Source organism: Panthera leo, chromosome B1 (assembly GCF_018350215.1).
Source record: "Panthera leo isolate Ple1 chromosome B1, P.leo_Ple1_pat1.1, whole genome shotgun sequence".
Classification (NCBI taxonomy): Eukaryota; Metazoa; Chordata; class Mammalia; order Carnivora; family Felidae; genus Panthera; species Panthera leo.
In genome coordinates this window covers 116,144,664-116,156,686 of record NC_056682.1, presented here as the reverse complement: position 1 = coordinate 116,156,686, position 12,023 = coordinate 116,144,664, and the positions used below count along the sequence as shown (strand labels likewise).

The window sequence follows — 12,023 nt, the reverse complement described above, 5'->3', positions numbered from 1 at the left end:
AGGTATGCCTGTAGTTGCATGACCAAGGGAAAATTACTTAACTTCTTAGATGCCTTATAGGGGCCTAAGTTTCCTCACATATCAAGTGGAAGTAATAGTAGTAAGTTACATCATAGAGCTCCTATAATAAAGAAATAAGGTAATCATCATAGAGTGCTTAGGACAATGTCTAGCCACAGTTATTGCACAAAATTTTGGAAATTATGTCGTTTTTATCATTATTATTTTTGTTTAGTCCTTTCCCTTTGAGGTCCTGAATATTTATGATAAAAATAATTCCCAAACTAAACTGCATTTTCATAAATATTTGAATAGATGGCTGAGAAGGCTAAGATAGAATAAGAACTCATAAAACCCAAGTCTATTCTTTTTTTTAAGTTTATTTATTTTGAGAGAGAGGCAGAGAGCATGAGCAGGGGAGGGGCCGAGAGAGAGAGGGAGAGAGAATCCCAAGCAGGTTCTGTACTATCAGTGTGGAGCCTGACACAGGGCTTGTACCCACGATCATGACCTGAGCTGATAACAACTGACTCAACCGACCAAGCCACCCAGGTGCCCCCATGTCTATTCTTTTGTATTATATGCAATTTTCATTTCTCCACTCCAACTATCTTGCAAGAGAACCCACTTTGCCATCAGTATACACTTGACCTTTGAACAATATAGGTTTTGAACTGTGCTGGTCCACTTATCCATGAATTTTTTTTTTATTATTAATGTATTTTACTTATGTTTTAATAACATTTTCTTCTCTCTAGCTTAGTTTATCATAAAAACACAGTATATTTATAATTATATAACATACAGCTATAATCATATAACATACAAAATGTGTTAATCAACTGTTTATGTTGTTGGTAACTCTTCCAGTCACTAGTAGGCCATTAGTAGTTAAGTTTTGGGGGAGTCAAAAGTTACATGCAGATTTCTGACGGCACGAGGGGTCAGTGCCCCTTAATCCATATGCTGTCCAGGGTCAACTATATTAACAGATTTTGATTATAATGAAACCAGTTTTGCTTGTTTCTTTGTATGCCAAAGTGAATGGTCTGCGTTATCCAGTTTCTACTTTGAAAGATGCCAGGAAACAAAGCAATCCCCATAGAGCCAGCAAGATAGTCTGATAATTATAGGACTCCTTAAACCTGGCAAATTAAAGCAGCTCATTGTCACAAAAGATTTTGTGCTTTTTGAACAGCGACCATCAGAAAAGCAGATTCTGGGGTACTATTGTTCAAAGAAAGGCCACAGTGAAAAGAGGCCTACTAGAGGCTTAACCCACTGTTTATGCTATATTTGGTCATGGCTTCTAACATTAGAAGACATTTGATACTCTGTAAAACTTAGATCACTTACTAACAAGGGCGAATAACTTTAAAGTTACCTATGAAAAGCATGTAGCAAAGTAATTAGATCATAGTATGTGTTTCTATCTCTTGTTTATGACTGATAGAATTAAATGTTTCAAATTTAAAAGTGTTCCACTTAAAGAGTGTCTTAAAGTTCTTAAAACTGCTGCTAATGTCATTAACTTATTTAACTCATGTATCATTCATTCCCTCAGTATATACCAAATATGTAGTACAGTCTTATAAAAATGTAGAGAGAGTACAATTAGATAGAGAGCGCCTAAAAATTGCCATTTAATTATAGGCATAATTTTTTAAGGGCAACATTTAATAAGAGGAAAGAAAAAGTTATAAATACTGTGATATAAATACTGCACCACTGACCATCATCTTAGTTTCTATTAAAATCAGTTTCTGTTAGGGGCACCTGGGTGGCTCAGTTGGTTGAGCATTCAACTCCTGATTTCAGCTCAGATAGTGATCTCAGGGTTTCTGAGTTCGAGTCCCACATCGGGCTCTGCACGGACAGCATTAGCCTGCTTGGGATTCCCTCTTTCCCTCTCTTTCTGACCCTTCCCTGCTCATGTGCATTTTCTGTCTCTCAAAATAAATAAATAAACATTAAAAAAATCAGTTGTTAATAATTTTTTTGGTAGAATTTTTGGCATGTCACCTGCTTTTTGACAACACAGACAATAATCAATCATGTGCCAAACTATACAACACAAATATTATCTCAAGGCTTTTTAACATTCCTCAAAAAGGCTTTAAGGCAACAGAAGTAAAACCTTGGATTGCGAGTAACTTTTCTCCAAGACTTCCACAAGATGAGCAAACTTTTCTAATAAATTTTAACTTGATAAATGAGCAGTGTCTAGCAGTATAAGTAGAAAGTGATGCTCAATGTCACGTGATCACAACTGAGTCAATAGTTCTCTCTTGCTGTGGGATTGTGGGTGATTGTCTCCCATGCTTGGATGCTTGCTTGGTCTCAGGCCCCAGTGTTTGGCGAAATCAGTGATTTTTCAGAATGTTGGAAGGTGCCCACAACCGGACACTACTATTTTTTTTGTCACTTCGAAGCACCTATGGACAGTCCTTTGCTTTTCCATACAAGAGTAAGCTTAGGAATGCTTTGCTTCATTCTAGGTCAGGCTGCCTGCAGATATAGACCTTTTCCTCTGTTGCCTTATTGCCAGTTACATTAAATACAGTATATGACAAGAGTTTATTAATACTGTACTGTAGTCAACATCGTGAGAGTATATACAATGAAAGGCTGAAAAGAAAGGCAGTAAGGAGATGATTATAGTGGAAGTTAAGAAGCAAATCACTGAGAAGTACGAACAAGGTTGAAATAGCAAGATTTTATAAGAAGTCTATTTCTGCATATTGTTTGCAGAGGAGGAGAAAAAGGCAGGGGAATCCCTCACTTCAGATAAGATTAGGGAGATGTGTAAAATGTGGCAAACAGTGCAAAATTTTGTAGAAAAGCACCACCTGAATAAGGCTGTACAATGCGAGTGATGAATCTGTTTAATGACAATGCAATGTCACATTTCTGTTAAATCCTCAAAAGGAGGCAAAAGTATCATTGGACAGGTTCCATGCAGGCTCTGCATGTGATGTTGAGCGTCACATTCTACTTATATTGCTAGACACTGCTTGTTTATCAAGTTAAAATTTATCAGAAATGTTTGCTCATCTTGTGGAACTCTTGTTAAAGTTGCATGTGATTTTGTTAGTGACAATGAAAGTTGTCCTACACAACAACCCTCCTTTCTCTTGTCTCCCTCAGCTATGAATAGTTTCAAAGGCAACTGCAGATTAATTTATTTTTCTTTACATTTTGTATTTTCTTTATTATTTTGTAATCATTTTTATACAAATATTTTTGGGTTGTGCAATGAATAATCTGAGTTTCCATTATTTCTTATGGGGAAATTCACTTTGATATACAAGTTCTTTGGATTAAAAGCATGTTTCCAGAATGAATTATGCTTGCAAACCAAGGTTTACTGTATTATCATAAGACTAAGGAAAAAATGAGCACAGAGTAATGTACAGAATTGTGGATTCAATATGTTGTACACCTAAAAATAAAGTGACGTATGTTAATCATACTTCAAAAAAAAAAAAAAAAAAAAGGAAAGAAAAGAAAAAGAAATAGTGACCATCTCTGTCAGGGCAAAAGAAAAGACAAAGAGCCAGGAATAGCCTTCCCCTTATCGGCTTAAAAGGCTTTTAGGTAAACTTGATGTATGCCTCTCAACTTTGCAGTAAGAGGTCCTTTAACATCCTGATGACATGACCCTCTGTCCAGAAATAGCTTCAAGAAATTCTGGCCAATCATTGTTTGAAAGAACTTCTAACCTTTAATTATGCCAAAACTGAAATAGTTTTGGAAAGCACAGTGACATTTAGACTAATAATTTTAAAAAACGCCTTTCGACAAGTTAACTCATTTAGGTATCTGGGGGATAGTTTTGATATTCTGACAAGTTCACTGAGCACACTTGCTCAAATTTTAAAATTTTATGAGGGATACTTTTGGCTTATTCAGTGACAGAGAAGGACATTTGGCAATTTCTACTCTCAGTTTTGTTTTAAAACAAACATAATTTCTCCCATGTTTTATTTTGCTGTTCAGTGGGCTCAAAAAAATATTTGTTACAGAAATTGATCATATCTAATCTTGTTCTCTCAGAAAAGTTCTGACTCTGCTAGCAATTATGGCTACAGCCCACATCTATACAGAGATAGGATCATCCTCCATTCAATCAAAATGATGGTCTTTGATTAAAACATTAAAGTTCTATTTTTAACTTTTTGAGAAATCTCTATACTGTTTTCAACAGTGGCTGTACCAGTTTTCATTCACACCAAGTGTGCAAGAGGGTTCCTCTTTCTCTACACCCTTGCCAACACCTGTTGTTTCTTGTGTTGTTAATTTTAGCCATTCTGACAGGTATGAGGTGGTATCTCATTGTAGTTTTGATTTGTATTTCCCTGATAATGAATGATATTGAGCACCTTTTCATGTGTCTGTTGGCCATCTGGATGTCTTTGGAAAGTGTCTATTCATGCCTTTTGCTCATTTTTTAATTGTTTTTTGGGAGTTGAGTTTTATAAGTTCTTTATAGATTTTGGACACTAACCTTTTATCTGATATGTCATTTGCAAATAACTTCTCCCATTCTGTAGGCTGTCTTTGGCTTTGTTGATTGTTTCCTTCGGTGTGCAGAAGCTTTTTATCTTGATAAAGTCCCAACAGTTTATTTTTGCTTTTGTTTCCCTTGCCTCAGAAAACATATCCAGAAAGAAGTTGCTACAGCTTTCTTTTTTTTTTTTAATGTTTTATTTATATTTGAGAGCGCAAGCGCAGAAGGGCAGAGAGGGGGACAGAGGATCTGAAGCGGGCTCTGCGCTGACAGCAGTGGGCTCAATGTAGAGCTTGAACTCATAAACAATGAGATCATGACCCAAGCCAAAGTCGGACACTCAACCAACTGAGCCACCCAGGTGCCCCACTACAGCTGATTTCAGAGGTTACTGCCTGTGTTCTCCTCTAGGATTTCTATGGTTTCATGTCTCACACTTAGGTCTTTAATCCATTTTGAATTTATTTTTGTATATGGTATAAGAAAGTAGTCCAGTTCCATTCTTTTGCATGTTGCTGTCCAGTTTTCCCAGCACCATTTTTTGAAGAGACTGTCTTTTTCCCATTTAGATATTCTTTCCTGTTTTGTCAAAGATTATTTGACCATATAATTATGGATTTATGGATCTGGATTTTCTATTCTGTCCCATTAATCTATGTGTTTATTTTTGTGCCAGTCCCATACTGTTTTGATTGCTACAGCTTTGTAATATAAATACCCTACAACCCAGCAAGTGCACTACTATTTACCCAAAGAATAAAAAAAATGCTAATTCAAAGGGATACATATACCCTGATATTTATAGCAGCCTTATCTACAACAACCAAACCGTGGAAAGAGCCCACGAGTCTATCAACTGATGAATGGATAAAGAAGATTTGGCATATAAATGCAATGGAATATCACCCAGCCATAAAAAAGAATGAAATCTTGCCATGTGTAACAATGTGGTTAGAGTCAGAGAGTATTATGCTAAGCAAAATAAGTCAGTCAGAGAAAAACAAACACCATATAATTTCACTCATGTGTGGAATTTAAGAAAAAAAACAAATGAGGAAAGGGGAAAGAGAAAGAGAGGCAGGCCAGGAAACAGACTCAACTATAGGGGACAAACTGATGGTTACCAAAGGACAAACTGATGGTTACCATAAGGAGTGCCCTTGTTATGATGAGAATTAGGTGTTGTATGGAAGTACTGAATCACTAAATTGTATACCTGAAACTAATATGACACTGTTAATTAACTGGAGTTTAAATAAAAACAAACAAAAAACATTAAAGAAGTATGGATCCACAGTAAAGCTCTTGAACAACTTAATATCAAAACAAACAAACATAAAGCTGATTAAAATACAGGCAGAGGACTTGAGTAGTAGACCTTTTTTCAAAGAAGAAACAGTGCTCAAAATCATCATCACTGAAATGCAAATCAAAACCACAATGAGCTCTCTCCTCACACCTATCAGATTGTCTATTTTCAAACAGACAAAAAAATAACAAGCATTACCGAAGATGTGGAGGAAAGGGAACCTTCATGCACTGCTGGTGGGAATGTAAATTGGTACTACCACTGTGGAAAACAGTATGGACGTTCCTCTAAAATTAAAAGTAGAACTACCAATGATCCAGGAATTCCACTTCTGGTATTTATCCAAAGAAAATGAAAATACCAATTCAAAGAGATATATACACCTCTATGTTCATTATTTACAATTGCCAAGGGAAGTAACCTAAGTGACCGTCAACTGATAAATGGACAAAACAGATGTGGTATATATACAATGGAATATTACTCAGCCATAAAAGAGAGTAAAATCTTGCCATTTTTGACAACATAAATAGACAACATGGAAGGTATTAAGCTAAGTGAAATAAGTCAGAGAAAAACAAATATAGTGTTATTTGTATTTCAATCTAAGAAACACAACATGGGGTGCCTGGGTGGCTCAGTCGGCTGAGTGTCTAACTTTGGCTCAGGTCATGATCTCATGGTTCATGGTTTCGAGCCCCACGTTGGGCTCTGTGCTGATGGCTCAGAGCCTGGAGCCTGCTTTGGATTCTGTGTCTCCCTCTCTCTCTGCCCCTCCTCCACTCATGTGCTATCTCTGTCTCTCTCAAAAATAAACATTAAAAATTTTTGAAAACACAACAAATGTACAATCAAAACAAAACAGAAACAGACTCATACATACAGGAAACAAACCAGAGCAGGGATTGGTTTGGGCATGAGTGAAAGAAATGAAGAGGATTAAGAGGTATCAGCTCCCAGTTATAAAATGAATAGGTCATGGGATGTAAAGTACAGCACAGGGAATATAGTCAATACTATTATAATAATTTTCTATGGTGACGGTAATAGACTTATTGTGGGGATGACTTTATAATGCATAAAAATATCACATCATTATGCTGTACATCTGAAACTAACAGAACATTCTATGCCAATTATACTTCTTTTTTTAAATGTTTATTTATTTATGTCGAGAGACAAAGAGTGAGTGACCAGGGGAGGGGCAGAGAGAGAAAAAGAGAGAGAATCCAAAGCAGGCTGCATGCTGTCAGCACAGAGCCTGATGTGGGACTCAAATCCACAAACCATAAGATCATGACCTGAGCTGAAATCAAGAGTCAGAAGCTCTACCAACTGAGCTATCCAGGTAGCCCCAATTATACTTCTATAAACAGAAAGTATTAGAATCGTCAAAAACATTGGCCTTATCAGATTCCAACAATCTCAACTCTGATAACCACTAGACAGAAACTGTCAAATCACCTTTTCTTCAGCACAAGCTCTCCATTTGGTGATTTCTGGCAAGTTACCTAAAACATGTTTCCCAAATTCTAGGAACTACAAGATGGTAAGTCCACTCTAGGCCTCAAAATTATTCAAAGACAATATTACATGATCACTTTCTATCTCATTGGATCACCTTATCTTCCAAGAGGGAAATTTCATCTAATACACTTAAGAAAAAAGTTAGATGCTAAGCAGTTTGAGTAATTTACTGCTAAATGAGCAACATATTCTAACACCTAATTGCTGATATATTTATATTGGGCTTGTTTCCTGTTATACCACTAAACTCACTTATTAATTAAAAGAGTTTTTTTTTAATTCCTCAGATTTTTCTACACAACCACATCATTATTTAATAGAAATACATTTACAACTTTTCCTCTTCTACCTCTTCTTCTCCTCCTCCTCATAATCTTCATGCCTTATATTTTTTCTCACACTATTTCATGTTAGTGGTTTTTTTTTAATGTTTATTTGTGTGTGTGTGTGTGTGTGTGTGTGTGTGTGTGAGAGAGAGAGAGAGAGAGAGAGAGAGAGAGAGAGAGAGAGAGAGAGAGAGAGGATCCTAAGTGACATGGGGCTCAATCTCATGAACCTAGATCATGACCTGAGTTGAAATCAAGAGTCATACGCTTAACTGACTAAGCTACCCTGGTGCTGCTCATGCTTGTATTTTTATATATCATATGTCTATGCTGCTTTCACTTTTACATACCAGCAGCAAACAATTGTAATATAAAACACAATTCTAACTGCAACAAGTTTAACAAAAAAGCAAGAATTCTACATTGTAAACTCTTAATATTGCTAAGAGAAATTAAGGATGACTTAAAAATTTAGAGAGAAACAACATGTTCCTTCACTATAAGTCTCAATATTAATATTTCAGTAGTTGCCAAATTGGTCCACAGATGGAATGCAATCCCAATCAGAATACCAACAGACGCTCTTAGAAACTGGAAAGCTTATTATAACATTTATGTGAAAATGTAAAGAAGCAAGGATCACTAAAGCAATTTTGAAACAAAAGAACAAAGTTGGAAAACATATTTCTTGACTTCAAGGTTTACTATAAAGCTAGAGTAATAAAGACAGTATGGTGCTAGCATAAGGATGGAAAATAGATAAATAAGACAAAATAGAAGGCCAGAAACAGACCTACATTTACATGGCCATTTAATTTTTAATAAAAGCATCAAAGCAATTCAATGGGAAAATGAAAGTCTTTTAAACAAATTGAGCTAGAATGACTGAATATCCAGATGGATAAAATGGACTTAAACATTATACACAAGTATTAAATTGAGAGAGATAAAATAGTCAACATAAATTTTAAAACTATAATGCTTCTAGAAGAAAACATGAGAATATCTTCATGAGGTGGGAGGAGGCAAAAGTTTCTGATAAAAGATACAAAGGTGATAACCATAAATAAAAAATTTGATATATTAAACTTCATAAATAACTTCTGCTCATCAAGATATACATCAAAAAAATGAATAGGCAAGCCAGACTGGCAGAAGTATTTGTCAAAAATATCTAACAAAGTGTATGTTATATACAGAGAGAATATAGAGAATATACAATGAATGCCTATAAATCAATAATAAAAAGACAAATAATCTTAAAATGTAACCAAAAGATTGACCAGGTATGTATCTCATGATATGAATGCCCAATGAATATATGAAAAGCACTTAACATCTTTAGTCATCATGGAAGTGCAAATTAAATCTACAATGAGATACCACTTTATATTCATCACAATGGCTAAAAGTCAAAGAATAAAAACAACAGCTGGCAAGGACATGGAGGAACTAGAACTCTCATACATTGTTAGTAGGAATGTAAAAAGCACAACACCTTAGATAAAGATCTGGTGGTTTCTAACAATATCAATCATATACCTAGCTCATAAGCCATCAATTTTACTGCTATATATTTATCCAGAGATACGAAGACATTTGCCCACAAAAAAGACCTAAGGACATTCACAACTTTAGTTATCAAAGCCAAAACCTGGAAATATCTCAGGAGTTCATAAACAGAACACTGCTAAACTAACTGTGGCATATTCATAAGCTGGAATACACCTCAGCAATAAAAAGAAATAGGTTATAACACATGAAGCTACATGAATGATTCTCAGAAACACTAGGGTGTATGAAAGAAGCCTTACATAAAAGAGTATATACTGTATAATTATAATTGTATGAAGTGCTTGAATAAACAAAACTAATTTAGGGTGAAAAAATCAGAAAAGTGGTTGCCTCTGGGAGTTGGGTTGGGGAGAACAGTAAACATTTACTTGGAAGGGGTATGAAGGAAATTTCTAGGATGATGGTGGTGATCTAATCTTGATGTGTAGTTGGGTTACACAGGTGTATACATTTGTCAAAATTCATCAAATGACATACAAGTTTTTGTACTTTCACAGAATGTAAAGTTTACCTAAACAAACAAACATAATGAATTCTAGTTAATGATATAAATGCTGAACCATTTAGGAATGGAGCGCGTTCCTATCTGCAACTTACTTTGAAATGCATCAAAACAATAAGATGGGTTAATAAGCAGACTGCAGTATGGATAGATACATGATAAAGCAAAAATTGGCCAAATGTTAATTGTAGAATATAGGTATATTGTCCAATTCTTTTAACTTCGCTATGTTTTGATTTTTTTTTATAATAAAATGCTAGCCAAGAAAATAAGGTAATATAAAGATATTAAAAAAAATTTTCATGTTTATTTATTTTTGAGAGAGAGACACACACAGCGTGAGTGGGGGAGGAGCAGAGAGAGAGGGAGACACAGAATCCAAAGCAGGCTCTGGACTCCGAGCTGTCAGCACAGAGCCCGACGCGGGCTGGAACTCACAGACCGCGAGATCGTGACCTGAGCCGAAGTCAGATAACCGACTGAGCCACCCAGGCGCCCCTATAAAGATATTTTTAGATAATCACAATTTGTGAGAATTTGTACACTTCAGACATATACTAAAAGAAATTTTAAAGAAAGTTTTTCACGCTGAAGAAAAATAATACCAGATAAAAACCTGATTCAAACAAAGGAATAAAGAGCTCAGGAAATGGCAAATACATGGTTAAATGTAAAATAATTTTTCCTTATTTCTTAAGGTCTTTAAAGAAATCATTTAACGCAAAACATAATAATATAAAACCAGATTTATAACACATGTAAAAGTACATATAAATTGCACAAAGAATGACAATAATACCAAAGGATAGGAGAAGGGTGAGCACAAGTTTATTGTCTAAGATTCCTACCTTGTATGTGAATTGCCATAATATTAATTAATTCATGGAACATGGACAAATAAAAAATGCATATTGTAATCTCTACCACAATCACATATGTTTATTATATATACAAAACCAAACACAAAATTAAACAAAAATCCCTGTGAGTCTCTGATTCCAAGTGCTTATTTAATTGTAGTTCTTTCATATATTGACACCTTATAACTTATCAACTTCGGAGTTTCTGCTTTTCAAACATTTCCCAGTAGGAAACTGTACTGATTAAATTCATTATTATTTCATCCCTTTTTTGTGTCTTACAAGTATAGACTACAGAATAAAATTGAAAAAGTTCCCTTACAGTGCAACTCCCAAACACAGATTTCCCGAGTTAGCTTGCTAGAGTGTTATCTTCTCACTTGCTGAAGGAATTGATTTGTTTAATAGTAGGCAAAACAAAGAGTAAATGAAAAAACACTGACAGTTGGCCATTGAGGTTACACACAGGTGATTTCTTTTAAATAGAAAGTTTTCATAGGTGCAAATGATTTCCAACACAGATGACTCCTACCATTCTCAGATCATTCTGCTATTTAAAAAACAATTAGTCTTTCAAAAGTATATAATTTCTTTTCTTGCAAGTAAAATTAGGGTATTCAGATATTTCACCTTTTCTTTTCAATGTGTTAAAATAAGTGAATGATTCTTAGAATGTAAACACCTAGTACTTTCCATTCCTTTTCACAATGATCCTATCCATTTAAAGCAAAGCATAGAAGAAATATATCTTCCTCTACCAATAATTTAACCTCTTATGTCAGATAATTGCAAATAAGCTGTCCATTGGCTAAATTTAGATTATCACTTTGTTTTGTTTGGATCATGATGTTTAAATTTTTTTTAATGTTTATTTATTTTGAGAGACAGAGAGAGAGAGAGAAAGAGAGTGTGTGCGTGCCAGCAGGAAGAGGGGCAGAGAAAGAGGGAGAGAAAGAATCCCAAGAAGGCTCTGTGCTCCCGGATGTGGGGCTTGAACTCATGAACTGTGAGATCATGACCTGAGCCGAAATCAAGAGCCAGACACTTAACTGACTGAGCCACCCAGGTGCCTGAATGTTTAAATTTTTTTAAATTACTTGGAAATGTTTAAAAATTCAGAGATTTCATGTAAGATTTGGAAATTATGAGTTCCTTTGAAAATTTGAAAGAGATGGTATAATAGGACATTTTCTCACATGGCAACAACACCTGCAGCTGAATATTAGCTGCCTCTTTTCAGTGTGTTACCTGCTTTCCAGTTTAACCCAGTTTCAGCCCAGTACACTTCACTCACTTAAATTACCTACTTGGACTCAAAGAGTTTGTCATTTGTTACATAGATTCCTCATCCCCAAACCAGTCTCCCTTCTCTCTCCAGAGCTTACTAATCTTGCCTGCCTCTCTCTCCCCATCT

At 35.2% G+C, this 12,023-nt stretch overlaps 1 protein-coding gene across 3 annotated transcripts in view; it reads right to left on the bottom strand.

Annotated features, from left to right (window-relative positions):
• Positions 1 to 12,023, bottom strand: part of TBCK (TBC1 domain containing kinase) — a 225,809-nt gene that overhangs the window by 175,294 nt on the left and 38,492 nt on the right. The window lies entirely within an intron of this gene.